The following is a 25,419-nucleotide window of genomic DNA, read 5'->3' as shown; positions in this document are numbered from 1 at the left end:
GGTTATGACGACGCGCACCGCTCCTGGGTTCCGAGCCGCTGGATACTCGACCGTTCGCTCATTACGGAGTTCCATCGCTGTCATCCGGACCAACCGGGTCCTCGGCGCGGGCGCCCGAGGAGGGACGAGGGGACCAGGGCTGAAGGTCCGGGGAGGTCTGCCGGTACTGGGGTCTTCTGCTCCCGCGTCCGTCGATCCTGCGTCTGGCGAGGTGTCGGACGTTTCAGCGGTGTGCTGACCCCCCACCTGGTCGCCCGTGGTATTGCCTTCCTTTTTTTGTTGTTTTTGGTTCCTAGGGAAGTCGGGAGCCGTCCCTTGTGGGGGGGTTCTGTCACGTGCTGGTGCCACCTGCGACAGGACCACGCCCCCCTGTCAGTGGAATCGCCGTCACCTGCCATGGGTTCATGGACAGCACTATATCAGCGCGGCCAGCGCAGACCCGAGTGTCAGTCTGTCCCGTGATGCTTCCCTCATCTGTCCCTGAGAATCTGACTTACAAATTCGAATCCACAGAACTGCTTGTCCACCCCAGCCAGATCGCCGCTCCAGCGCCAGCCACCCCAGCGCCAGCCACCCCCATCATCCCTTCCACAATAAAGTCTGTCGCTACGCACTTGGCTGTACTGTCCGATCCCTTACAGTCCAGCTGTGTTGTAAGATTTTCTGTTCGTTCCTTCACTCAGTCGGCGATGGTGTTTCTTGATGAACTGACATTTTTAATAGTCTGTAACTGGTCGGGACGCACCTGCTCACAGACCTTCAGCATGCACTGCTTCAAAAACGCTCCCTCTGAAAAAGACTTGAAAGCGTGGGCGATTTCTTCGGCCACAATGAAGCTAGCTTTCACCATGGCCTCGTTTTTGTCTGTGTTATTTCGTGAACAAACTCTGCTGCGACCGCAGTTTGCCTTTTAATTCTTGGGCAATTTGTTGCTTTTCTTGAAGGCTAGCTTTAGCGTACTTAGCTCCGTGTTTGGTGTCAAAATGTCGACGCAGATTGTACTGAAGGAATGGTGTTGAAATACAAAAAATCCTACCTAGCTACAAAAACAGATATGCTCAAACCTCATTGAATAAAGTACATAAGCAGAAAAGTATATTCACATATTAAATCAATAAAAGAAACACTTTAAGCTTATAATTATACCTACACACCAAATCAATAAAGAAGACATAACTAGACATTTTTGATAAATGGTAATGAGAAAGGTTTTTATAACTTTATGATCTGATATACATTTCTGAGCACTTTGAAATAACAAATGACTTTTGATATATTGCCTAAATAGCTTAATGACCCTTAAGGAACTGTGTAATGCATGCCTGATGTTTTTTCTCTTAATTATGGACACGGCCAGAGTCGTCTTGACCATTCAGTACTTGATTGTATCTTATGTTTTGACTAATGCTAGACGCCAGTTTTTGATTACTACTGAACGCTCTGCGCAGAGGGAAATATTTTGCCTAACAAAGAAAAGATACGGTCGGAACCATGGTTAAACTATGAATAAGCAAAGACATGAAGTATCAAAAGAACAGCAATAGATTAATGATGTCACAGCCAAAAGCTAACATAATTTCGTACAAAATGACAAAATTGAAAGAATGAGGTACGACAGTGTATGTCCAAGATTGGAGAAGAATGTTCACAGGAAGGTCACGTGGAGATAAAACCAGCAGGTGCCAGAGGGAGCCAGCCAAGGACTCGGCCAAATATGATCGCCAAGGCCGAAATACGGGATGAAAGTCAACAGCCCCCACACACACCGAATCGCTCATAACCAGCACCCACTCCCATGGCAAACTTGCCCCACCCCAAAGACTCATCAACTCGGCCCACACTGGCATGTGCAACTGATATAAGCTAACCAAAGAACCTTGAACGTTGCCTTTTCTGAATGGAGACTTTCCGCTCTTGAAGGGCCCAGCGCTGTATTGTACTTTCCTGAAAACAGAGCTGTCTGAACAAGAATTGTGATTGAACTCAACCAACCTGTGTAAGTCTAATTTGTGCTTCAGTGTCTTGGCATTTTCCTAAATCTGAAGAAATCAAACGAGCACACTGTGAGTAAATCGGATAACAGGTGATTGGCAATGGCTTTTGCCGTGAGGCGCAGATAACGCGCTCCCTAAATTGTGGACAAAATCCAACAAATGGTGACCATCCGACGTGATTTCTTCAGAAGGGTAAGTGCATGGTCCACAAAGGATTCTTCCTTCTCCGCTCTTGCTCAACAATATTGCAGTCCGATCGGCACAAAAGGTAAGGGGGAACCTCTTTTTCTCTCTCCCAGTTCAGCAATATTGTGGAGTGAAAGTGGAATACAAAAATTAATAATTTCAGCTCTGTGTTCAGGAATGGTGGTTGTATAGAAGTGTGTGTTTGGGTGGAACTTGGTAAAAGTGATTTGTGGAAAAAATTAAAAATACAAAAACAGGTGAAGGCGCCGCTGATATAGCAGGACGGATGCCGAGCGATTCCAATAGTGTGACCTTAGAACATTATAGGGCTGTCTAAGGCAAGGCACATCTGGGATGTCCGAGTCGTGGTGAATTAAGAGAAAGGTGGTGAGGACTTTGTCTGATCAGCAATGGGCGCTCACACCGCTGGAACTTGTGGGATGCCAGTGACTAGCATATGGGCACCTGAGTGGCCTCAATAGTAGACACTTAGGAACTAAAAGGAAATGTGCTTTCGGCAGTTTGCAAACATATTTTTAAGGTTGTGTTAAACTTATAATCATATTAATGTAATATCTATTATTCGAGTGCTCGTGTGGATTGGTGGGTGGCGAAGAATGTGGAGGCAAACTGCATGAACTTGTTTTCTTCGAAGTGTTGTGGAATAGGCCTAGACAGGGAGTACCGGACGAGAACACCTCAAGGTCGGTGAGAAACGAGAACAACAGCACGTCTATGTGGTCGGGCTTCGCAGGGAAAACCCAACCGCCAGATTTCAGCGACACCTAGACGGGGAGGAGATGGCCATCGACCAATCATCTCACAATGTTTTGCATGCTTTAATATTCATATTGTGTTTCTTTAAAACTGGGCAACCCGGAAGAATGTGTCGTCTTTTGGTGGTCACATAAACGCACGAGTTTTAGTGTGAGGGACCCGGGACCCAGGCCTGTATTAGTGCGCTTTGTCAGGAATAAACAATTGGTAAATTTGGTCTGATTGATCTACTGGTCTTCTCTTTGACAGAACGAACTCGCAAAGTTGTTAGGTGCGCCAGTGTGTGGATTAGGACGTAGCAATTTGTGTGTTAAGTGTTGATCACAATTTGGAGTCAGATCAATAACTAAAATCCGTAACCTAACAATTTACTGTTGTTTATTTTCTTATTTATTTAAGTAAAGAAGTTTTTTATGTGCTTGTACAAATTTGTTAAACTTGATTTCTTTTCTACCAATATCACATGTAGTTTTTTTTACACATGTAAAAAAGCCGTTTGGAGCTCCTCTTCCTCTCTGCCATCATGCAGCCACCACGACTCAGAGTCATCAGCGCTGCTGAACGAGAGCGCGCGCGGAGGGGGGCGGGGAATTAACAAATAGAGCATGAGAGAGCAGTGTGGGGCTCAGACACGCCAGACAGTGAAGGAGGAACGTTGTTGCGCGAGCAGTATGATTTAACGGGGGTGGTGTACTGAATTTGGAGAAAATAAACTGAAACTAAAGTATCGAGCTCATCACGCAAGTATTGATCAATACCAATACCAACGTTGCTATTGATACTATCGATATTTAAGATCGATGCGCCCACCACTGCTGCATTGTTCAACATTTTGGCATGTCTGTTCACGTCATGCGTTATGTTAACAAGTCTTTCGGTTAATACTATTATCTGAACGCAATTGCATTTTAAGTGTTGAGAAAAGTATTGTGCTATAAGTTGTTGCGTGACTACAATTGTGTGTACTCCCCACACTAGGGCAGTGCTTCTCAATTATTTTCTGTTAGGCCCCCCCACGCCCCCCCCCCCCCCCCCAACTCTCGGGCGCCACTGTAAATATTTTCTATAAAATTATAATAGGTACACCTCGTTAGCTAGCCTGTCGCCATACATGTCGAGTGCGCTTGGCGCGTCAGAGTCATCAGTGGCGAAAAATCCCTATTTTAAGTACGACTCCAGAAATGTTCTTTTAAATGCAGCGTTCCTGTTCTTAGAAGTGGTAGCCTCTTCTTCGGTCTCCTTATTGGCTTTTTTCCCTTTCCGAAGAAGCTTTCCAAACTTCTCTGTTTCGTGGTCATTTTTGCTTGCCTCGCGGGCTCGACTTGGGTGACATGTCACGTGACCGAGACGAGCGTCATGTGTGAAGGGAGACGGCGACGGATGTAATTGGGAGAGAATTGCCATTTTTAAAAATATTTTTCCAAATAAATTCTTACTTATTTTTGCGGGCTCGACTGGGAAAACATGTCACGTGACCGGGACGAGCGTCTTGACCAGAATGAATTGATCGTCGATTAAAAATCGTCGGGGGGTTGGGGACCCCTTTCATATACTACACATTGAAACAATACTTTAGCGACTGTATTTGCTATAAACAAAATAAAAAACTGGGTCACGTAAATCGGCGGATGACGTTGCTGGTAATGATTTTCAACATCCACGAGGTGTCAGTGCTGAGCGACACAATCAACAGATAGGGAATGTATTTGCAATAATTTAATAAACCGGGTCACCTAAATCCACGGATGACTTCGCTGGTAATTAGTTTATGCATCCACTAGGTGTCAGTGTTGAACGACAGAATCAACAGCTAGGGAACTTATTTGCAATAGAAATTTAATAAACTGGGTCACCTAAATACGCGGATGACTTTGCTGGTAATAATTTTCAACATCTACCAGGTGCTGAGCGACAGAATCAACAGATAGGGAATGTACTGCTTATCACCCAACATGTTGCACATTTAGCACATTTAGGAAAGACCGAGTTACTTTTTCTGGTTTTGTTGTAGCTTATGTGGTTATCAAGCCAACGCATGAAAGAAAAACTAAATACGGCCGAATAAATTGACACCCGTAAGGCAACATCCCGGGTCGAGCGCTGAAGGACTGAGCTGGGGAGCTGTCGGGTGTCTTCACGGACATCTTTAACGTTTCCCTGCAGCAGGCCATCGTCCCCTCGTGTTTCAAGGCTGCCACCATCGTTCCTGTGCCGAAGAAACCTGCACCGTCCTGCTTCAATGACTACCGCCCTGTGGCACTGACGCCCATGAAGTGCTTTGAGCGGCTGGTCATGGAGCACATCAAGTCCGTTCTCCCCCCCACCATTGACCCTTTCCAGTTTGCGTACCGTGCCAAGCGGTCCTCTGAGGATGCCATCTGCTCTGCCCTCCACTCGGCCCTCACCCACCTGGAGAGAAAGGACTCATATGTGAGGTTGCTGTTTGTGGACTTCAGCTCTGCCTTCAACACCATTGTGCCGCAACGACTCATCTGCAAACTCGACGAGCTGGGCCTCAGTACCTCCCTCTGCAACTGGCTACTGGACTTCCTCTGTCAGAGGCCTCAGGTGGTGCGTGTTGGCGACAAAATCTCCGCCAGCATCACGTTGAGCACGGGGGCCCCATCCATCCATCCATCCATCCATCCATCCATCCATCCATCCATCCATCCATCCATCCATCCATCCATCCATCCATCCATCCATCCATCCTTCCATCCATCCATCCATCCATCCATCCATCCATCCATCCATCCGTCTTCTTCCGCTTATCCAGGATCGGGTCACGGGGGCATCAGCTTTAGGAGGGTTCCCAGACTTCCCTCTCCCCAGCCACTTCATCCAGCTCATCCCGGGGATCCCAAGGCGTTCCCAGACCAGCTGAGAGACATAGTCTCTCCAGCGCGTCCTGGGTCGTCCCCGGTGTCTCCCCAGGGAGGCGTCCAGGAAGCATCCTGATGAGATGCCCGAGCCACCTCATCTGGCTCCTCTCAACGTGGAGGAGCAGCGGCTCTACTCCGAGTCTCTCCCGGATGACCGAGCTTCTCACCTTATCTCTAAGGGAGAGCCCGGACACCCTGCGGAGTATACTCATTTCAGCTGCTTGTACCCTGGATCTCGTTCTTTGGGTCACGACATTGATACTAATACATAACTAATTACTAGAACTAATACATTTAATATAATGACGCAACACACAATTTATACACGGACAACTAAGTGGTGAAATATATTATCATAATTTAGATTAAATTAATTTAATTCAATGAAAAAAATTTAAACAATGACTATTTTGTGCATTTAACTTTAAACTTTAATAATAGAACATTTTAAACAGAACAATAAACAAGTAACAAGAAATACAAACAATAGAACAAAAAATAAAACAAAATTACCACAAAAACCCCCTCTGGGGGAAAATTAGGGCCGTCGGGGAATCTTTGGTTTCACGTAGTCAATGGAACCCTTTTGGTGGCATTTGTGGCGTCCATGAGCTCCACTTGCTCTCTTTTTATTTTAAAGGCCACAACATGAAACGCCTCTTCTTCCAGTTTCTGCGTAAAGAAGTGTCATGATAATTTATTAAGTGTTTAAAACACCACGAGAAAACATGATGGATGGATGGATGGATGGATGGATGGATGGATGGATGGATGGATGGATGGATGGATGGATGGATGGATGGATGGATGGATGGATGGATGGATGGGTAAGTAAGTAGGTAGGTAGGTCAGACAGACAGACAGACAGACAGACAGACAGACAGATAGATAGATAGATAGATAGATAGATAGATAGATAGATAGATAGATAGATAGATAGATAGATAGATAGATAGATAGATAGATAGATAAGATGGATTGATCGATCGATCGATAAATTAAAACCTAAAACAGTTTGATTAATTTAATGACCATAATGTCAACCACAATGATTTTATACAGTTAAGGAAGCAAGTGAAATTGTATGTCTTCCTGATAGGGCTGTATCTGAGACAAAATCTTATAAAGTTGATGATCCAGATTTTGAGAAAACTCCTAAAACAGAATCTGACTTCAGCCTTGATGATGATGAGCCACTGATAGCAGTGCATCCCAAGTAAATAACAGTATTGATTCAATTTAGAATACCTTTGTTTATACACATAGGAAAAAACTGCTTGCTTTTGGTACCTTTATCACAGTATTTTCTGTGGAGTGGAGCTCCACACCACCGGAACAGGATGTCTTCAGGTGCGTCATGGACAGCCGCTGTCCGACTGTTACCTGGAAAAGGTTGGTCTCTCGCCACCTGACCACCTTTATTTCCCTTTGATCCTATAATGAAAATGTCAAATTAGTACTAGCTGTTGAAATGTAGATCTAGACTACAATTACTAAGGCAACAAAGCTAGAGACATACTCAAGAAACTGGTGTCAAATTTCTGTCCTACAAAACCAGTGTCTTGCATGTTTAGACGTCTCCCTCCTCTAATATACATGATTGTATGCAAACTGCACGGGTGATATTAGAGGAGTGAGCTATCTAAAGCTTGGAAGGGATCAGGCCTTGATGCCCTAAGGCAGGGGTCCTTATATTTCTGACACGTAACGGGTCCGTGGTGCAAAAGAGGTTGGGGACCACTGCCCTAAGCGACCTTACTCAAGTGAAATGTGAGTGTGTGTGATATATCTATATTTAGACACACACACACGCACACAATGTTAGAGGGAGAAATTGTTTACTTTTTTTAAACAAAAGATGCCCAATAGGACCGAAACCCCACGTGTCAGCACCATCTTGATGGGGCGGATCTAAAACAGAAAGAGATTAATAAACATCAATACTTCATGAAAGAGAGGTAGCGAAAAGAGAGAGATTGATTTTACAGTAGAGACAATGCCGTCTGTCGTAAACAGGACATGGCGGATGTCCTTCAAGGCTTTGTCAATGCTTGGAGGGTACAGCAGAGCTGTCCCCTTCACCTCCAAATCTGGCGTCACCTCCATCCCTCCAGCCAAGTAAATGGTGGTGTTGTGCCGGGAGAAGAGGACCCCTTCTTCTCTTCCCCGGCCAAAATTAATAAAGCGAAAAGTACTTCCGACAGAGATGAAATTCTCAAACAGAACAAATTTGCACAGATGGTGGCCATCACAGAAGGCCACCACTGTGTCATAGTGGGAGGCCCCAGCCTCCACCGTGCCATCCTCTTTTAGGACCCATCTTGTATATTTCGTCATGGTTTTTAAGGCCACCACTTTGGCCGTGAGCGCCGCCGGCAATTGATGGAGCGTCCAGAGGTTTTCCACTTTGAAAATAAAAATAATAACTGGTCAGCAGAGATATAATTATTATAGCACTTATATATGGTTTAATTAGTCTACATAATGACATAAATTGATTTCATAAAATAGCTGTCAAACTTGGATCAAGGAGAGGACTCGGATGCAGAGTGACAACAAAAAAGGAATTTATTCTAACAGGCTGGAGTCAGCAAAAAAACAAAAGAGGGAAAACGAGGTGGCAAAAAACAAAAACTGAAATACACAGAGCTTAGGCTTGATGACAAAGGTTTCTTCAATAACTAGGTTCTCAAAAAGGACTCTTTAACTGACGATCGCTGGTGCTCTGGACGGGACAAGACGCACTGGCACAAGACAAGGGGAAGACTCTGACTAAATACACAGAGAAGGGTAAGGGCACAGGTGCAGACAATTAGGATTAAGGAAGGCAAGCAGACTGACGCACAGAGGAAGGACCCACGAACTGAAACGAGAGGAGAGTTACTTATCAAAATAAAACAGGAAGTGACAATACGACAAAAAAGACAAAACAACAAGGACCTACAAAACATAACGGCATGAGACATACCTCTGGCCGCATAATTCCCGAGTGACTTCTTCGAAGGGCTTCAAAATGTCACAGGCCTGCTTTATTCCCTCCCATTCCTCTGGTGTTAGGATTGATAATTTTGGATTTGCAAGTGCTAAAGTTGTAATTATTGCATCTTTGTTCACAAGAGTACTTTGGATCATGTAGAACAGGGGTGCTCAATACGTCGATCGCGATCGACCAGTCGATCGCCAAGCTACTACTGATCGATCGCATGACGTTTAAAAAAAAAAGAAAAATGCTGTATGCTAGAATCCAGCCCATCGCTTGATTGACATACAGGTAGGCCTGTCGGGAGGCAATCACAGTGAACCGCACATGAGCAATAGACAGTGACTACAACCCCTCACCGCAGCATGTTTAACGGCCGCGCACACACAAACCGCCAACGTTTATAAGCTTATCAACGCACGCACTCGCTTTTTTTCTTTTCTCCCAGCCGGTGTTACATGTCAACTTGCTCCCATGTTATCTTGCTCCCCGTCTCGAGTTACGACTGTTAGGGTAAAGCGAGTTGCGCAGTTTTGTGTTTCGCGAAAGAATTTCATTGTACGAAGAAAAGTGCTTTCCTTTTGTACACATGACAATAAACACTTTGAATCTTGCAGATTTGTCACAAGCGACGTGGAACTTGCCTGATTGCAAACTGTTCAAATTCTCAATAAAAACGTTGAACGAAATGTCTCGTTTACATTTTGGACTGGCTGCAAGAAATAGCAAACACTAAAAAAAAATGAAAAAATAGAACAGTTATAAGCGGGATTTGAACCCGTGACGCAAAGAAATAAAGCACAGCTCACTTGCCACCGCCTAAACCGCTGTGCTATCGTACACGCACTGCAAGAGGAACAAATTATCTTAAATATAGCCAAAACTAAATTACTCGGCGAGGGTACGTGTTGATGTGATGCCTTGTGTCTACCCGCCCATGTTAACTGGCTCCTCGGAACCAACTTGACATGGTCGCGTTCCCAGGCTCCACACCAAACTCGCAGCAGGGAATCATGCATTTATGACATGATCAACTTTCTAGACACATAAGGAATGGGTTCAAGCACTAAAGCAGCGGTGTTATATTGATCGGCTTTGTGTATTAATAGGAGTGTGGAGAGAACAGAATTTCACAAATGGTTGTCTGTCATGCGATGCGATGCGACGCGTGGTGGGTGAGCGGTGTGATATACAAAGGTTTACCGCTGAAAAGATGGTACACTTGCACAGCCCCCCAACCAAGGATGATTTACTGTTCTGCTAAGTTTAATATCAGAGCACTCTTTGCACAATGTTGACATTCAAAAGTCTTTAGAGGCATTTGAACACACGCTCGCCCAATGTTCAAGTTTGTTTGCACCACCATGTCAGGGATGATGTCATTGCATGGATTTTGAAATAGTAGTGTAAGGACCGTTAAAATGTGATGAATAATTAGAGACAAACAACTGAAAAGTCAATAAAGGTGAATTTTACTTGTGTAACACAAACATAATGTAATACAATACAACATAAATTAGACTCGCACGAGGAAGCTGTCTCCCTTGACCAATTGCTCATGATGGAGAACTCCGAATGGAATACAACTTAACAGATCAGGTAAACATCTTTATTTAAGTAGCTTGGTGAGGAAGGCAATACATAACTTTCAATAAAAAGAAAAAAAAAGAAAAAAAAAAAGGAAAAAAAAAGGCCAAATACACAAAGGGCAACAGTAATCCTTCTCCACATTTGGTTCACCCACACATTTTGAATGGTACCACATGCAGCAAAAGGAGCACTCTATTTGTGGGGCACAAAAGGAGAATATACATTCTAACAAAGTGTAAAGCTCATCTGGACGTTGTCAGGTCATACCCAATCGACTACTTCTTCCAAATCTTCCGCCCCACACACTCTACAAATATTTGACAATTCATCTGCAAAATATAATATGTACATACTTCATATCAAATAATCCCAGGTTGTTGTTTTGTGGAGGGGATCTATACAAAATACGCAATTCCTTGCAGAAAAGGGAACAACCATTTTCCCTTCACACACTTAGTTTGAATGATCAAGTTTGTTTGCCCCACTGCTTCAGGTATTCTGAGAGGGGAATTCACAGGGGCCAATTAAAAACATTAAAAATGCTACCAGGTGTCTCGTTAGATTGCTAGGTTGGGGAGATAGTTACATTTATTTTTCACACCTGTGTATTACTAGTTTATAAAAAGGCCCCAAAAATCATAAAAAAAATTCAGTCAGTTTAGGAGACAGAGACACAAAGACATATAGAGACAAACAAACAGGTAGTGTTATGGCTACTCAAGCAAGGGTGTTAATGCTACCCCTGGTAATTTGGATGTAGTTATTCAAAGACAAAATGATATAGCAGAACTCATTGTCTCACAGCAAAATGTATCTAAATTACCTGTGAAAGAAACACATGTTTTTGATGGTTATCCATTGGCATATCAGTCGTTTATTCATGCATTTGAACACTTAATTGAAGATAAAACTAAAAATGATCAAAACAGACTATACTATCTCGAACAGTTCACTTCTGGTTTGCCTAGAGATCTGGTTCGCAGCTGTTTGCACAAGGGAGGAGGCAGGGGCTATAAGGAAGCAAGAGACCTGTTAAAAGAGAACTTTGGGAATGAAGTAAAGATTTCTGCTGCTTACCTGGAGAAAGCTTTGAATTGGAGAGCGATTAAAGCTGAGGATGGGAAAATGATGCACGCATATTCAATGTATTTAAGAGGATGCTGTAATGGAATGCAATACTTACAGTATTTAGAGGAACTTGAGATCCCAACAAATCTAAGATTAATCGCATCCAAACTGCCCTACAAGCTCAGGGGAAAATGGCGGGCCACAGCCTATGAGACACAGCAGAGAACTGGAAGTAGAATCAGATTCCATTACCTTGTGGATTTTGTGGAAAAACATGCTAAGATGCCTTTGGATCCCTTATTTGGAGACATTCAAGACCAAAACCCCACAAAAAGGCCCATTCCGAGATTCCAACCAAAATCAATCAGAGGTAAAAACAGCAGTTTTGCTACTTCAGTGGCAGTGAACACACAAACAGGAAACACTGTAAGGCAATCAGCTCGTCCACCAGTAACCCCTCAAACCTCACCCAGTTCTAACATCTCTTCCTGTGGATTCTGCAAAGGAAGAGATGCTCTGATTGATTGCTCATTTTTCAAAGCAGAGGCACATGAAAACAAGGTTGAATTCCTAAGAAGTCATGGACATTGTTTTGGTTGCCTGTTGAAAGGTCATTCAAGCAAAAATTGTAAAAGGAGATTAATGTGCTATGTCTGTCAAATGAAGCATCCTACTGTTCTCCATATTAACAATGCAATAATTCCCAAACAGACTAATCAAACAACAATCGCCACTGCTGAGACAGAAGAGACCCCCATAAGCAGCGCTCGTTTCAGCAGGCAATGCAACCGGGGCCGGGAGAGAGCCAGCACTGGCAATTCTTCCTGTCAGGGTTAAGGTGGCAAAAGGGGACAGGTATATTCAAACCTATGCCTTCCTTGATCCCGGCAGCGCAGCAACATTTTGCACAGAAAAATTAATGAACCAGCTAAAAGCAAAAGGACGCAAAACAGAAATACTTTTGCGAACAATGGGGCAGGAAAGGCCGGCAGGGACCTATGAGGACAAACGACTGGAGGTGGGGGACTTGGAGGGCTGCACATATCTCGACCTGCCAAACGTTTACACACAAAGTAATATCCCTGTCTCAAAGGAAAACATTATGACACAAGCTGACATGAAGAGATGGCCATATCTCACTGGCATCCAGTTAAAGGAGATCGAGGCGGATATTGACCTCCTCATTGGAATTGATGTTCCTCAAGCAATGGAGCCGTGGAACATAATAAACAGTCATGACAACTGACCCTATGCAGTTCATACCTGACTAGGATGGGTGGTAACTGGACCACTCAATGTTGACAGTGTTGCAGAATCTGGGCCCATTGCAGTGTCAAGTAATAGAATATCTGTTGTTGAGTTGAATGATTTACTCATAAGACAATATAACCAGGATTTCTCTGAAAACATGTATGAGGAGAAAAATTAGATGGCAGTTGAGGATTAACGTTTCATGGAGATTGCATCCAGCTCAGCATTCCTTAAAGATGGCCATTATCATCTACCACTGCCTTTCAGGGATAAAGCCAAGGTCATGCCTGATAACTATCATGTGGTAAAAGAACGCACACTGCACCTTGTGAAAAGGTTCAAGAAAAATAGAACATATGCAGAAGAATACACCTCTTTTATGGAGGACATTCTCCAAAAAGATTATGCAGAAAAAGTTCCACCTCAGCAGCTTCACAGAATGGATGGGCATGTGTGGTACATCCCACATCATGGTGTTTACCGTAAACAAAAGCTCAAGCTGAGAGTGGTGTTTGACTGTACATCCTCCTTTCAAGGAAAATCTCTGAATAAGGAGCTTCTCCAAGGTCCAGACTTAACAAACACCCTCATTGGAGTGCTATTAAGATTTTGACAAGAACAAATAGCAGTTATGGCAGACATTGAGGCAATGTTTTATCAAGTGCATGTTGAAGAAAAGGACAGAGACTTCCTTAGGTTTTTGTGGTGGCCAGAGGGTGATATCAGCAAACCACTTTGTATTTACAGGATGAAAGTTAATCTCTTTGGCGCTGTATCATCCCCGAGCATTGCCAATTTTGCCCTGCATCAAACTGCTGATGACAATCAGAACCACTACTCTGATGAAGTGATGAAAACAATCAAAACTAACTTTTATGTAGATGATTGTCTTCGATCTGTGGCCACAACTGACCAAGCCATCAAGCTTGTCAAAGATCTAACTGAAGCCTGCAGCCAGGGAGGTTTCACATTGACAAAATGGGGCAGCAATAACCATGAAGTGTTAACAAGCATTCATGTACACCACAGAGCAAAAGCAGTCAAGGAACTGGACATTGATAGAATAAAGCTGACAGAACAAATCTCAAACTACTCTTTTATTTTTGTGGTGACAATTTCTGGAATGCAAGAGTAGCCATAACACTGAGAGTCCTGAACCAAATGAGATACAAACGCTTGCAAATCCTGTTTCAGGGCCGCAGCAGGCACTTGGCATCTGCATCTTAAATTGAAGTTGAGCATTCTGGGTAGTGTGGCCGAGCGCTTTACAGCACTGGATTAAGGCTCCGGTCTCTCATGAGGAGACCGGTGAAAGAAGGCACACATATGTGTGTGCAGGATACGTTTCCAACTGAGAAGCCCAGAAGTGCTCCAAGTGACCATCGGCAAACGCCATTTGGATTCCACAATTGTTTCTCTGTTCGATGAGCTCTTCCTTGATGTTGCTATCATCATCAACATCTTCCATATTCTGCTTAAAAGGGTGCCGGATCCAGTCGTCACAGGGTTGTAGCTCTCCACACGAGAAGTAGTCATCAAATGAGGTGCACAGTATCTGCAGATGCTCAACAATTTCTGAAACGAAATCTGGATGTAGGGAAGCATCCCCTGTGACTGTTTCTTCAAGGGAAGGAACATTTGTCAAGTTCCCTTTCTTTACACGCCTAATCCACAAAACAATTTTGTCTTTGAATGTCGCCAACATCTCACTTGCAATCAAAATGTTCATCCCTCTTCCTTGTAGTGAGCGATTTAGCTCATTGAGTGCTGTGAACACATCAGCCAAATAGGCAAGCATTTGAACAAATTCAGAATCGTCAAAATATCCAGTCAGTTCTTGTCCCAGTCCGTGGAGAAACTGCTGAATTTCTTCTCGCAATTCAAACATACGAGATAGCACACGCCCACGTGTCGGTATGGTACAACAGCACAGTGTGTTCCTGACCCACTTCCTCACCAAATGACTGAAACAGTCGATGATTCAGAGCACGACCACAAATCATATTCACAATCTTCACACAAACCTTCAAAGTCTTTTTCAGGTCTGGGGTCAATGTTTTTGCTGCAAGAGCCTGCCGATGAAGAAAGCAGTGGGTAATCTTCAGGTCAGGAATTTCTTTTCCCATCAATGCAGCAAACCCTGAACAATTGCCCAGCATGGCTGGTGCACCATCACTGCATATCGAACCAATCCTGTCAAGATGAAGTTGGTATCTTGTGGAGAATTCTTTTATCATCTATGGCTTTCGATGTTGTCTTCAGACAGAAGAGAAAACCTTCTTCCACTTCATTGTTCTTAACGTACCGGACTAATACCAATAGCTGACAACAATTTGACACATCTGTTGACTCATCCACTTGTAGGCTAATCTTTACTGGACTGGCCTTGATGTCAACATCAACTTGCTCCAGGATATCATCACTCATGTCGATGATTCGGTTACGGATTACATCATTTGATAAGGCACTTGTTGCAGTTTTCTCGCAGCTTCCTGACAGAACAGTCTTTGCTATTTCAAGGGCACACGACTTGATCAATTCCTCGGCAATTGTATGGGGCTTCTTTGACTTAGAAACCAGGTATGCAACTTGATAAGAAGTGTGTAGTAAAGGTTTCACTGTTGGTGGATTTTCACCAGCAGTGTGTCAGCAAAGTGCCAGCACGATCAAACCTAGCTCTGAACTCGAAATGTTGCAATATCATTCCCTGCATCCTTGCCACTATGTCTGTTCTTAAAATGTTCATCGAGCTTTGATGGCTTCAAATTTGCGTTGGAGGACATGGTGCTGCATAGGATACACTGTGGACGTGTACCATCCTTCTCAGTAACACACGTGAAGCCATACTGAACATAGTCATCATTCCACTTTCGTTTCTTGGACAAACTGAAGATAAACCTGGAAAACAAGAATTTTGTTATTTTTTGTTTTTTATGTGCAAGAGGGAGACAAAAGGCAAAGCACCCTGTAATGAGTGTCTCCTCAACTTCAAAGAGTAACAGAGCAAAATTGAAGTTACAATAAAAGTGTATGTTATGACTGTATTACTTTATACAATTGACTTTGTTTTGTTTATCTAAATACTGGTGTAGGTCTACAAAAGAAAAGTATAGTGTGCATGTCTGTGATACATGTCTATACATGGTGTAATATTGTGCATGTAAAGTTTACATGCACAATATCACACCACATTACATTGTAAACTTTTACATGTTTGATTTTTTCAAAAACATTTATATAAACTATGAACACTGAGAGGTTATTAATGATTATAGCATGGCATTGTAATTATGAGAAAAGCGTATTACTACTAAATATACAGCACGAGTCAGTACACATACATACCTTCTTAGGTCGACCTCGGCTGATGACTGAAGAGAAACTAACAGTGTGAAGCCGAAGCAGGCTTATGCAGTGAGTGACACGTACTAGACACGTTGTGATCAATGTTTTCTGAGTAACTGTGTTCTGAAGTATACCAATGTCAAAATCATGTTAGCTTCCCAAGTTTTTATTGTGTATTGTTATTCGTTTAACAGTACTTAAACTTTATTACTCACAAAAATAAATTAAAACTACATAAAATACGAATAATAAATGAATAAAAATTATTATATATAATATATATTAAATAATTATTATAATAATAATTGGTTTACTTTACAGCTATAAGGCTCAATTAGCATTATCCCTAATGCCAATTAACACAATGACTTCTCGATTTCCAGAATTCTTCATTTTTTCCGGTTACCCGACCATTATCCCCGAAAAATGGTAAATTTCCCCAGGGTATCCTCGCACCCCCTAGGAAGCATTCTTGCACCCCTAGGGCCTTTCCAACTAATCTAATCTGACCATTCAGGAAAATCTGGAGAAGCCAACCGAAGGGATATAGAGACATTTGGATATTGAAAGTCGTTCAGTCTTTTGCTGAATTGTTTTGAGTTTTGTACATTTTGTCACTTTTATTTTTGTGAACCATATATGTGATGATGCTGTAATGGTGTTATTGAAATATTGATTGGTTTGAACAAAATCAGTGAAATGGTGGGAATTTAAAAGTGGATTTAACTGAACTCATATTAGATGTACTATTACTGTATTTTTCGGACTATAAGTCGCGTTTTTTTTTTTTCCATAGTTTGGGTGGGGGGCAACTTGTAATCAGGAACAACTTATATGTGAATTTTTTCACAAATGTTCAAAATTAAAAAATCCGCGATGTAGTGAAACCGCGATAAACGAACCGCGATGTAGTAAGGTACTACTGTAATTTAAACTGCAAGTGATGTCAGCGGCACGGCGGTTGTTTACATAAAGGACAAAGGATTCGTTCACAGGATGACGAAGATGACGAAGGGCCCCACGTTTGAAGGATTTAATGATTTGGAGTGAGACAAGGTTTGAAAAACTTATTTATGTTATAGTTATATTGCAACTTGTACCGTAATTTTCGGACTATAAGTCGCTCCGGAGTATAAGTCGCACCAGCCACAAAATGTCCCAAAAAGTGAAAAAAAAAAAACATATATAAGTCGCTTCGGAGTGTAAGTCACATTTTGGGGGGCAATTTATTCGACAAAATCCCACACCAAGAACAGTCATGAACGAGCAACAACAGGCTAAACGATAGCAACAACAGGCTAAAAGGTAGGTATGCTAATGTGACAAACACAAACAAAGAGCTGAGAACGGGCCTGACGTAACATATAGAGTTATTAAAGACAACTATTACATAAATAACATGTTTATAAAACCATCTGTGTCACTCCAATTCATAAAATATATCGATCGTTCGATACGATAGCAACAACAGGCTAAACGATAGGTATGCTAACGTGACAAACACAAACGAAGAGCTGAGAATGGGCCAGACGTAACATATAGAGTTATTATAGAGAACTATTACATAAATAACACGTTTATAAAACCATCGGTGTCGCTCCAATTCATTAAATCCATCGATCGTTCTTTGTCAACAACGGGTGCGCGCGGCTGACGGCGCTTGCAATTCAAAATATTCCACAGGCCCTTATAACGATATATAAATTATATTTCAAATAACTATTATATAAGCAATATTATAAAAACCATCTGTGCACTTTAAATGATTAAATCCATCGATCAAATTCCTCGTCCTTTTTCAACAACGCCGCGCGTGCGTCCTGACGTCAGCCTCGTCGTTATTTCACAGATCTACTATATAACTATATTGTAGCGTTAATAAAGTACAAGGAAAGACGTGGGTTTGGTAAACGGCTCTTTATTTAACAAAACAAACTTCCAAGCGTGTGGAAGAGAGCTCCATACAATAGGACCGGGCGTGCGTAAAAGCCATGTCCGAGCCCCATGCACCGTCCGCGGACAGCAAGAAGCATTACATTTCATTTAAATAAACATACACCATAATTCTTAGTGAAAAATTATTTTTTTTAAATTCAAGACATATATGTTTTTTACTAATGCACAAAATGATGTGTATGAACATCACCTTGTTCAAAGAAAAAAACAAACACAAACAAATTACATACTGGCTAATCAGAAGCTACACGATAAAACAGGTTTGTTTGGACCTCCTCAGTGGGGGCTCTGTCGAACCCCTGAGACCGACTCACCAAACCCCTAGGGTTCAATCGAACCCAGGTTAAGAACCACTGGGCTAAACGATACGGTATGCTAACGTGACATAAACACAAACGAAAAAATCCGCGATGTAGTGAAACCGCGATAAACGAACCGCGATGTAGTAAGGTACTACTGTAATTTGAACTGCAAGTGATGTCAGCGGCACGGCGGTTGTTTACATAAAGGACAAAGGATTCGTTCACAGGATGACGAAGATGACGAAGGGCCCCACGTGCCTGACGTAATACTGACAGTTATCCAAATAACTATAACATAAATAACAACTTTATCAAATCATCTGTGTCACCCCAAATCATTAAATCCATCGATCGTCCTTTATGTCAACAATGTGTGCGCCGCGTCGCTGACGTCGGCTGCAGTTCAAATTATTCCAAAGGCCCATATAACGATATATAAACTATATATCAAATAACTATTATATAAGCAACAATATTATCAAGCCATCTGTGTCACTCCAAATCATTAAATCCATCGATCGTCCTTTATGTCAACAATGCCGGGTGTGCGCCGCGCCGCTGATGGTGGTTGCAGTTCAAATTATTTCACAGGCCCATATAATTATAAACAACAATTTTATCAAACAATCTCTGTCACTTCAAGTGATTAAATCCCGTGATCGAATCGTATGCGCCGCTGATGTCAGTTGCAGTTTAAACTACAGTAATCCCTTGCTACATTGCGGTTCGTTTATCGCAGATTCACGACATCACGGATTTTTGAATTTTGAAAATTTGTGAATAATTTCACATATCGTATTTGCCGGTGTATAAGTCGACTCGGTGTATAAGTCGACCCCCTAAAATTCGACGGAAATTTACGATTTTATGATATATCCTTTGTATAAGTCGAGCTCAATTGTTGCATTATATTAAACTTCAAAATTCAATCAGAAATATGCAAAATTTATTGACGAAATGTGTTCAAATTCGCTGGTTTGTAGCGAGCGATCTATACGCCATTTTAAATATTATTTACTTCATGACCCTGTGATATTAGGCGCCGAGAGAGACTAACAACAATGAACACTCTTAGAAACTGGTTTATTTTTAGTTAAGAAACTACAAATTATAATTATAAAGTGATTGCCGGTACATAGAGTTCAAAATTCGTCTTCATCGTCGCTATTTCCGAAAAGCTCGTTCCATTCGTTTTTGTTTAGTCTGTCGTCATAAAGGGCATCTTCTTGGTCTTCTCTATCCTGAGAGCGTTTGGCGAATATTTTCTAAGTGCCAACGGCTCTTGCGCCATAAAGAGTCCGCCCCGGCTGGTTCCTCATGTCGGCCAGAACAAGTGACAATTTGGCCTCTTCCCCTGGAAGTCTGGCCAAGTTTGGCGAACATTTTCTAAGTGCCAACGACTCAACCGCCGTAAAGTGTCCGCCTCGGCTGGTTCCCCATGTCGGCCACCACAAGTGAAAATTCGGCCTCTTTCCCTTGAAGTCTGGCCAAGTTTGGCAAATATTTTCAAAGTGCGAACGACTCAACCGCCGTAAAGTGTCCGCCTCGGCTGGTTCCCCGTGTCGGCCACCACAAGTGAAAATTCGGCCTCTTCCCCTGGAAGTCCGGCCAAGTTTGGCGAATATTTTCTAAGTGCCAACGACTCAACCGCCGTAAAGTGTCCGCCTTGGCTGGTTCCCCGTGTCGGCCACCACAAGTGAAAATTCGGCCTCTTCCCCTGGAAGTCCGGCCAAGTTTGGCGAATATTTTCTAAGTGCCAACGACTCAACCGCCATAAAGTGTCCGCCTCGGCTGGTTCCTCCGGTCGGCCAGAACAAGTGAAAATTCGGCCTCTTCCCCTGGAAGTCTGACCAAGTTTGGCGAATATTTTCTAAGTGCCAACGACATTCATTTAGACATGGCGATTGAATGTTTACGTGCCGGTAGTTATTGTCGTTGCTTGACGCGCGATGACTCGCACATTCGCTCAATACCCAGTACTTCCCCCTAGCAGTCATCGTCGCTGCCTGGCTTTCGATGTCCGTTATTGAGGTGAGAATATTTGAAATTGTTGCTGAAGATGCATGTTAATGCGACGAACGCTTTTTAATGATTCAGTTTCTCGCTGTTTGATGAGCCTGACGGACGCACACCCACGCACAATGAGATGCATGAGAAACGGCCTTGGTTACCATCACATTTGAAGCGATGAATACGAAGTTAAATTTTATGACTCGGTCGAGGTCGATTTTTTTCGGTCGATTTTGGATCGAAAAAGGTCGACTAATACACCGGCAAATACGGTATACGTCGCTCCTGAGTATAAGTCGAAAACTATGGTAAAAATACGCGATCTATCTATCATTGAAGATTTATTCTTTAACGATATCATGAAAATAGCCTAACATTAGCTAACATGCAACATCATGTTACACACATGCTTGTAAAAGTAAAAACGTACCTTTGGTTTTGTTGTTTTGATGTGCTCCTTAATGTTTGAAGCGCCACAACCTCCATAGCTTATCACATCTTGACAAAGAATGCACAAAACTTTCCCTGGGACATCTAATTTACAGATATGTTCCGTCAGGCAGGTGGTTACGGACTGTGTTCGGAGTTGTAAGATGACGCTGCTCTCGAACCATGCCCATCTGAAGCAGTTCCTGATCCCGTTCGACTTGTATATTTCGCTGGCAAAATCCTCGTCTATTTTCTCTAAAACTTTCGCCATGCTGGCTAAAACTTTTGCTAATTAGGCAAATGAGTAGGCAAATGATGCGACGAAAGTAGCGTCAAAATGCTGCCGAAAATAAGGCGGCTGTCGCAATACTGCTCTCAGCCGCCCCCACCCCATATAAAAACAATTTTCTCAACTGATCCACACGATTCACGAAAATGATACTCCCGACGGAAAAAAACACGGAAATCCGCAGAAGATTCTCATCCCTGAGTAATATACATATAAATAATACAGTAGTCCCTCGCTACATCGTGGTTCATTGATTGCAGTTTCACTATATCTATATCAAATTCAAAATGAAACTTCCAATTTGGGGAATTATGGCACGAAAGTTGCCCACACGCCAGCAGAAGGCAGGGAGTGCCCACACAATTGCAGTGCGTACACTTGTACCTTTTTATGAAAAAATTGTTAGAATAAGAGCTCTAAAAACATATTTACAGTGTTGTACCTTGTTATATAAACATTGTTATAGTAATAAAAGAGTTCTAAAACATATTTACAGTATGTACACTTGTACCTTTTTTATATAAAAAAATGTTATAATAATAAAAGCTGTTCTAAAAACATATTTACAGTATGTGTTACGAATACTCCATGTTATGTTGTTCAGTCGTGCTTTGATTTGAGGTAGGGTGCTTTATTTTGAAGGCCGTTTTCAGGCGATACCACTTCCTGTGTCACGTTCGTGTACATATATGTTACAGTGGTACAGCAGTCATTTACGATGTAATTGGGTCTCCTAACAAGAGGAATGAACGATCACCTATGTCTAACCTTTAGGACAATGTAGTATTGCTCCAAATGTTGTTTTACATTCCTTTAGAGGTCTGTTTTCGCGTGTTAGCATGATCGCGAATTAGCATCTTTCCGCAAGCTCGTTAGCCTGCCCAGTGCTTCTTGTCAACATGTTACACGCACATACGTATATTTATATTTTCAATATCTATAAACAATTTTCTGCATCTTATTTATACTATTAATGTATTATTTACATGTTAGAATTTTTTTTAATGTTCTAATAATAAAATATAAACTTAAATGGTTTCATTTACATTTATTGACACACAAAAAATGTACAGATGAGCGGGTGACCCTACTTCTCGGATTTCACTTATCGCGGGTGGTTTTTGGAACCAATTATCTGCGATAAACAAGTAATCCACTGTATATAATATGAATACACGATTATAAAATAAAAAAAACAACAATCAAAAACAGTAAAACTATACAATATATACATGATTAAACTAACAGCTGCAAGAGTCGGCTAAAACTTGTTGCAATTTGTTTGAAAATTGAATGATGCGATGACGCGTTTAAGGGTATTTTGGACAGTATTACAATCATAAGCTGCAGAGAAATGGAAGGAGTTGCGACCAAAAATTATACGAGTTTTGGGGATGGTGAATTTGATAAGATTACTGGACCTTAGATTGAGGGAACAATGATGATGGTGCAGATGGGACAAGAGATATGGAGGTGACATACCAAGTATGGATTTGTAAATGAGGTGAAACCAATGGTGGAGTCGTCGGGTGTGGAGCGATGTCCAGTCAATTAATTGATACAAGTCACAGTGGTGAGTTGAGAAGTGTGCACCTGTGGCAAAGCGGATGGTGGAGTGGTGAAGAGTGTCCAGTTTACTGAGAGTGGAGTGGGATGCCATCCTATAGATGGTGTCGCCATAATCAAAAATGGGCAGGATGGTAATTTTGACAAGAGAGTTGAAGGAATGAGGTCGAAATACAAAAAGTCCTGCCTAGCTACAAAAACAGATATTCTCAAACCTCACTGAATAAAGTACATAAGCAGACAAGTATATTAACATATTAAATAAATAAAAGAAACATTTTAAGCATATAATTATACCTACACACCAAATCAGTAAAGAAGACATAACTAGACATTTTTGATAAATGGTAATGAGAAAGGTTTTTATAACTTTATGATCTGATCTATATTTCTGAGCACTTTGAAATAAATGACTTTTGATATATTGCCTGAATAGCTTAATGACCCTTAAGGAACTGTGTAATGCATGCCTGATGTTTTTTCTCTAAATCATGGACACGGCCAGAGTCGTCTAGACCGTTCAGTACTTGATTGTATCTTATGTTTTGACTAATGCTAGACGCCAGTTTTTGATTACTACTGAACGCTCTGCACAGAGGGAAATATTTTGGCCTAACAAAGAAAAGATACGGTTGGAAACATGATTAAACTAAGAATATAATGACGTAAGCAAAGACATGAAGTATCAAAAGCACAAACTTTACATAGTCAGGTAACAGCAATAGATTAATGATGTCACAGCCAAAAGCTAACATAATTTCGTACAAGATGACAAAATTGAAAGAATGAGGTACAATAGTGTATGTCCAAGATTGGAGAAGAATGTTCACAGGAAGGTCACGTGGAGATAAAACCAGCAGGTGCCAGAAGGACCCACCCAAAGACTCGGCTAATGATGATCGCCAAGGCCGAAAGACGGGATGGAAGACAACAGCACCCACACACACACCAACAGCCCCCACCTACACACCGAATCGCCCATAACCAGCACCACTCCCATGGAAGCAGACTCTCCTTCGAACTTGCCCCACCCCGAAGACTCGTCACCCATCAAACTCGGCCCACACTGGCATGTGCAGCTGATATGAGCTAACCAAAGAACCTTGAACGTTGCCTTTTCTGAATGGAGACTTTCTGCTCTTGAAGGGCCCAGCGCTGTATTGTACTTTCCTGAAAACAGAGCTTTTTGAACAAGAATTGTGATTGAACTCAACCAACCTGTGTAAGTCTAATTTGTGCTTCAATGTCTTAGCATTTTCCTAAATCTGAAGAAATCAAACGAGCACGCAGTGAGTAAATTGGATAACAGGTGATTGGCAATGGCTTTTGCCGTGAGGCGCAGATAACGCGCTCCCTAAATTATGGACAGAATCCAGCAGAGTAGCTAGCTGTACAGGTGAAGGAGGCCTTATTGCAATAGAGGAAGCTAAAACGAGATTTGACTTTTGACTGTAGGTGTTTTATGTGGGTAGTGAAGGAGAGTGACGAGTCCAACCATAGGCCAAGATATTTGTAACAATTTACCAACTCGAGTTCAATGGAATCTGTGCAAAAGATTTTAGAGGCAGTGGTGGGAGCAAAAATGATGCATTTTGTTTTCTTAGTGTTGAGAAGGAGATGGAGATTATGGAAATATTGTTCAACGGAGGTGAAACTAAGTTGTAACAAGGATGCTGCAGAATGGAGAGAGTGGCCTTCAAAGTATAGGATAGTGTCATCAGCATAAAGGTGGATCTTTGAACTGCCCGCAAACTTGACTACATCATTAATGTAAATAGTGTTAGGCTTGATAGATTATTTTGATCGTATGATTGTTGGAATGTAGACTATAATGATGAACCAAACTTGTCCTTTTCTCACAACGCAGTAAAATAAAGTGGTTGCATCTTCTGCTTGATTGACCAGCGGCAGAGGAAGCAATCAAAATTGTTCTGTTTCCCCCAACGTCGTAAAACTGATTTGACCAGGGGCCGGGGATTCACCAAACCTGTCCACTCACCCCCACCCTGCTTCTCTCAATAAATATGCTCTTACAGGACGCCTAAATCAGACTTCGTTCGAACATCGCTGCATGCACAGTGACAAACGTTTTCTCCACTTGCAAGTGCTAAAAGGGCATATTGTCTCCCGTGTGGTTCTTTCAAATAAGTTAGAGTGAGCACCGCTCTAACATTTTGGTGCCGTGACCCGGATCTCAACATACCCACTGTCGACAGGCCATCGTCCATTAGGAGGTCCTGGTAAAGAAAGACCTCGAAAGAAAATTCTTCGCTGGGCCAGCATCTTAGGTTTGCCTTCGTCTGACCACAGTGAATTGACGGTTCCGGCAGTGCAACGAACCAGGGGACAAGTAAGTAAAAGCCCTAAAGTTGTGTTAGGGTTTTTCAGATTATCCTTATCGTATGATTATGTTGGAATGCAACCGATAATAAATAACCTATCTTGTCTCATCCTACACAAGGTCGTAAAACACCCCCTGATATGTTTTGGGCTTCCTATTCAGTCTACACCAGCCCCCACTCTTTCTCTTAATAAATATGTCCTTGCAGTTGGGAGATTTCAGACCTCCATTCGAACATCGCTGCACGCACAGCAACGAATGGACTCTCCACCTGCAGGTGTCTAAAAGAACTTGCTTGTCTCCCGTGACAGAGGTGGATTGACGGGAACCGGCAGTGCAACGAACCAGGTGACAAGTAAGTTAAAGGCCTGAAGTTGTGTGATTGTGTTGTTGTGAAACGCGTAAAAAGCCACAGGTGCACGAGAGATACGGCTTTGGTTTATCCGAGCTATG

General features: G+C 42.2%; 1 long non-coding RNA gene across 2 annotated transcripts; it reads right to left on the bottom strand.

Annotated features, from left to right (window-relative positions):
* Nucleotides 1-6,247: 6,247 nt before the first annotated feature.
* Nucleotides 6,248-9,620, bottom strand: LOC125980773 (uncharacterized). Of its 2 annotated transcripts, XR_011088124.1 has the most exons (4): nucleotides 8,808-9,620; nucleotides 7,682-8,244; nucleotides 7,130-7,273; nucleotides 6,248-6,511 (listed from the first exon to the last, which is right to left on the bottom strand). It is a non-coding gene; the product is annotated as an uncharacterized lncRNA (long non-coding RNA). The 2 variants fall into 2 exon arrangements; XR_011088123.1 differs by having other exon boundaries at nucleotides 7,682-9,620.
* Nucleotides 9,621-25,419: the final 15,799 nt, after the last annotated feature.

This window comes from Syngnathus scovelli, chromosome 14 (assembly GCF_024217435.2).
Source record: "Syngnathus scovelli strain Florida chromosome 14, RoL_Ssco_1.2, whole genome shotgun sequence".
NCBI classification, from domain to species: Eukaryota; Metazoa; Chordata; class Actinopteri; order Syngnathiformes; family Syngnathidae; genus Syngnathus; species Syngnathus scovelli.
The sequence above is the reverse complement of the archived record's forward strand: the minus strand, read 5'-3'. Positions and strand labels throughout refer to the sequence as shown.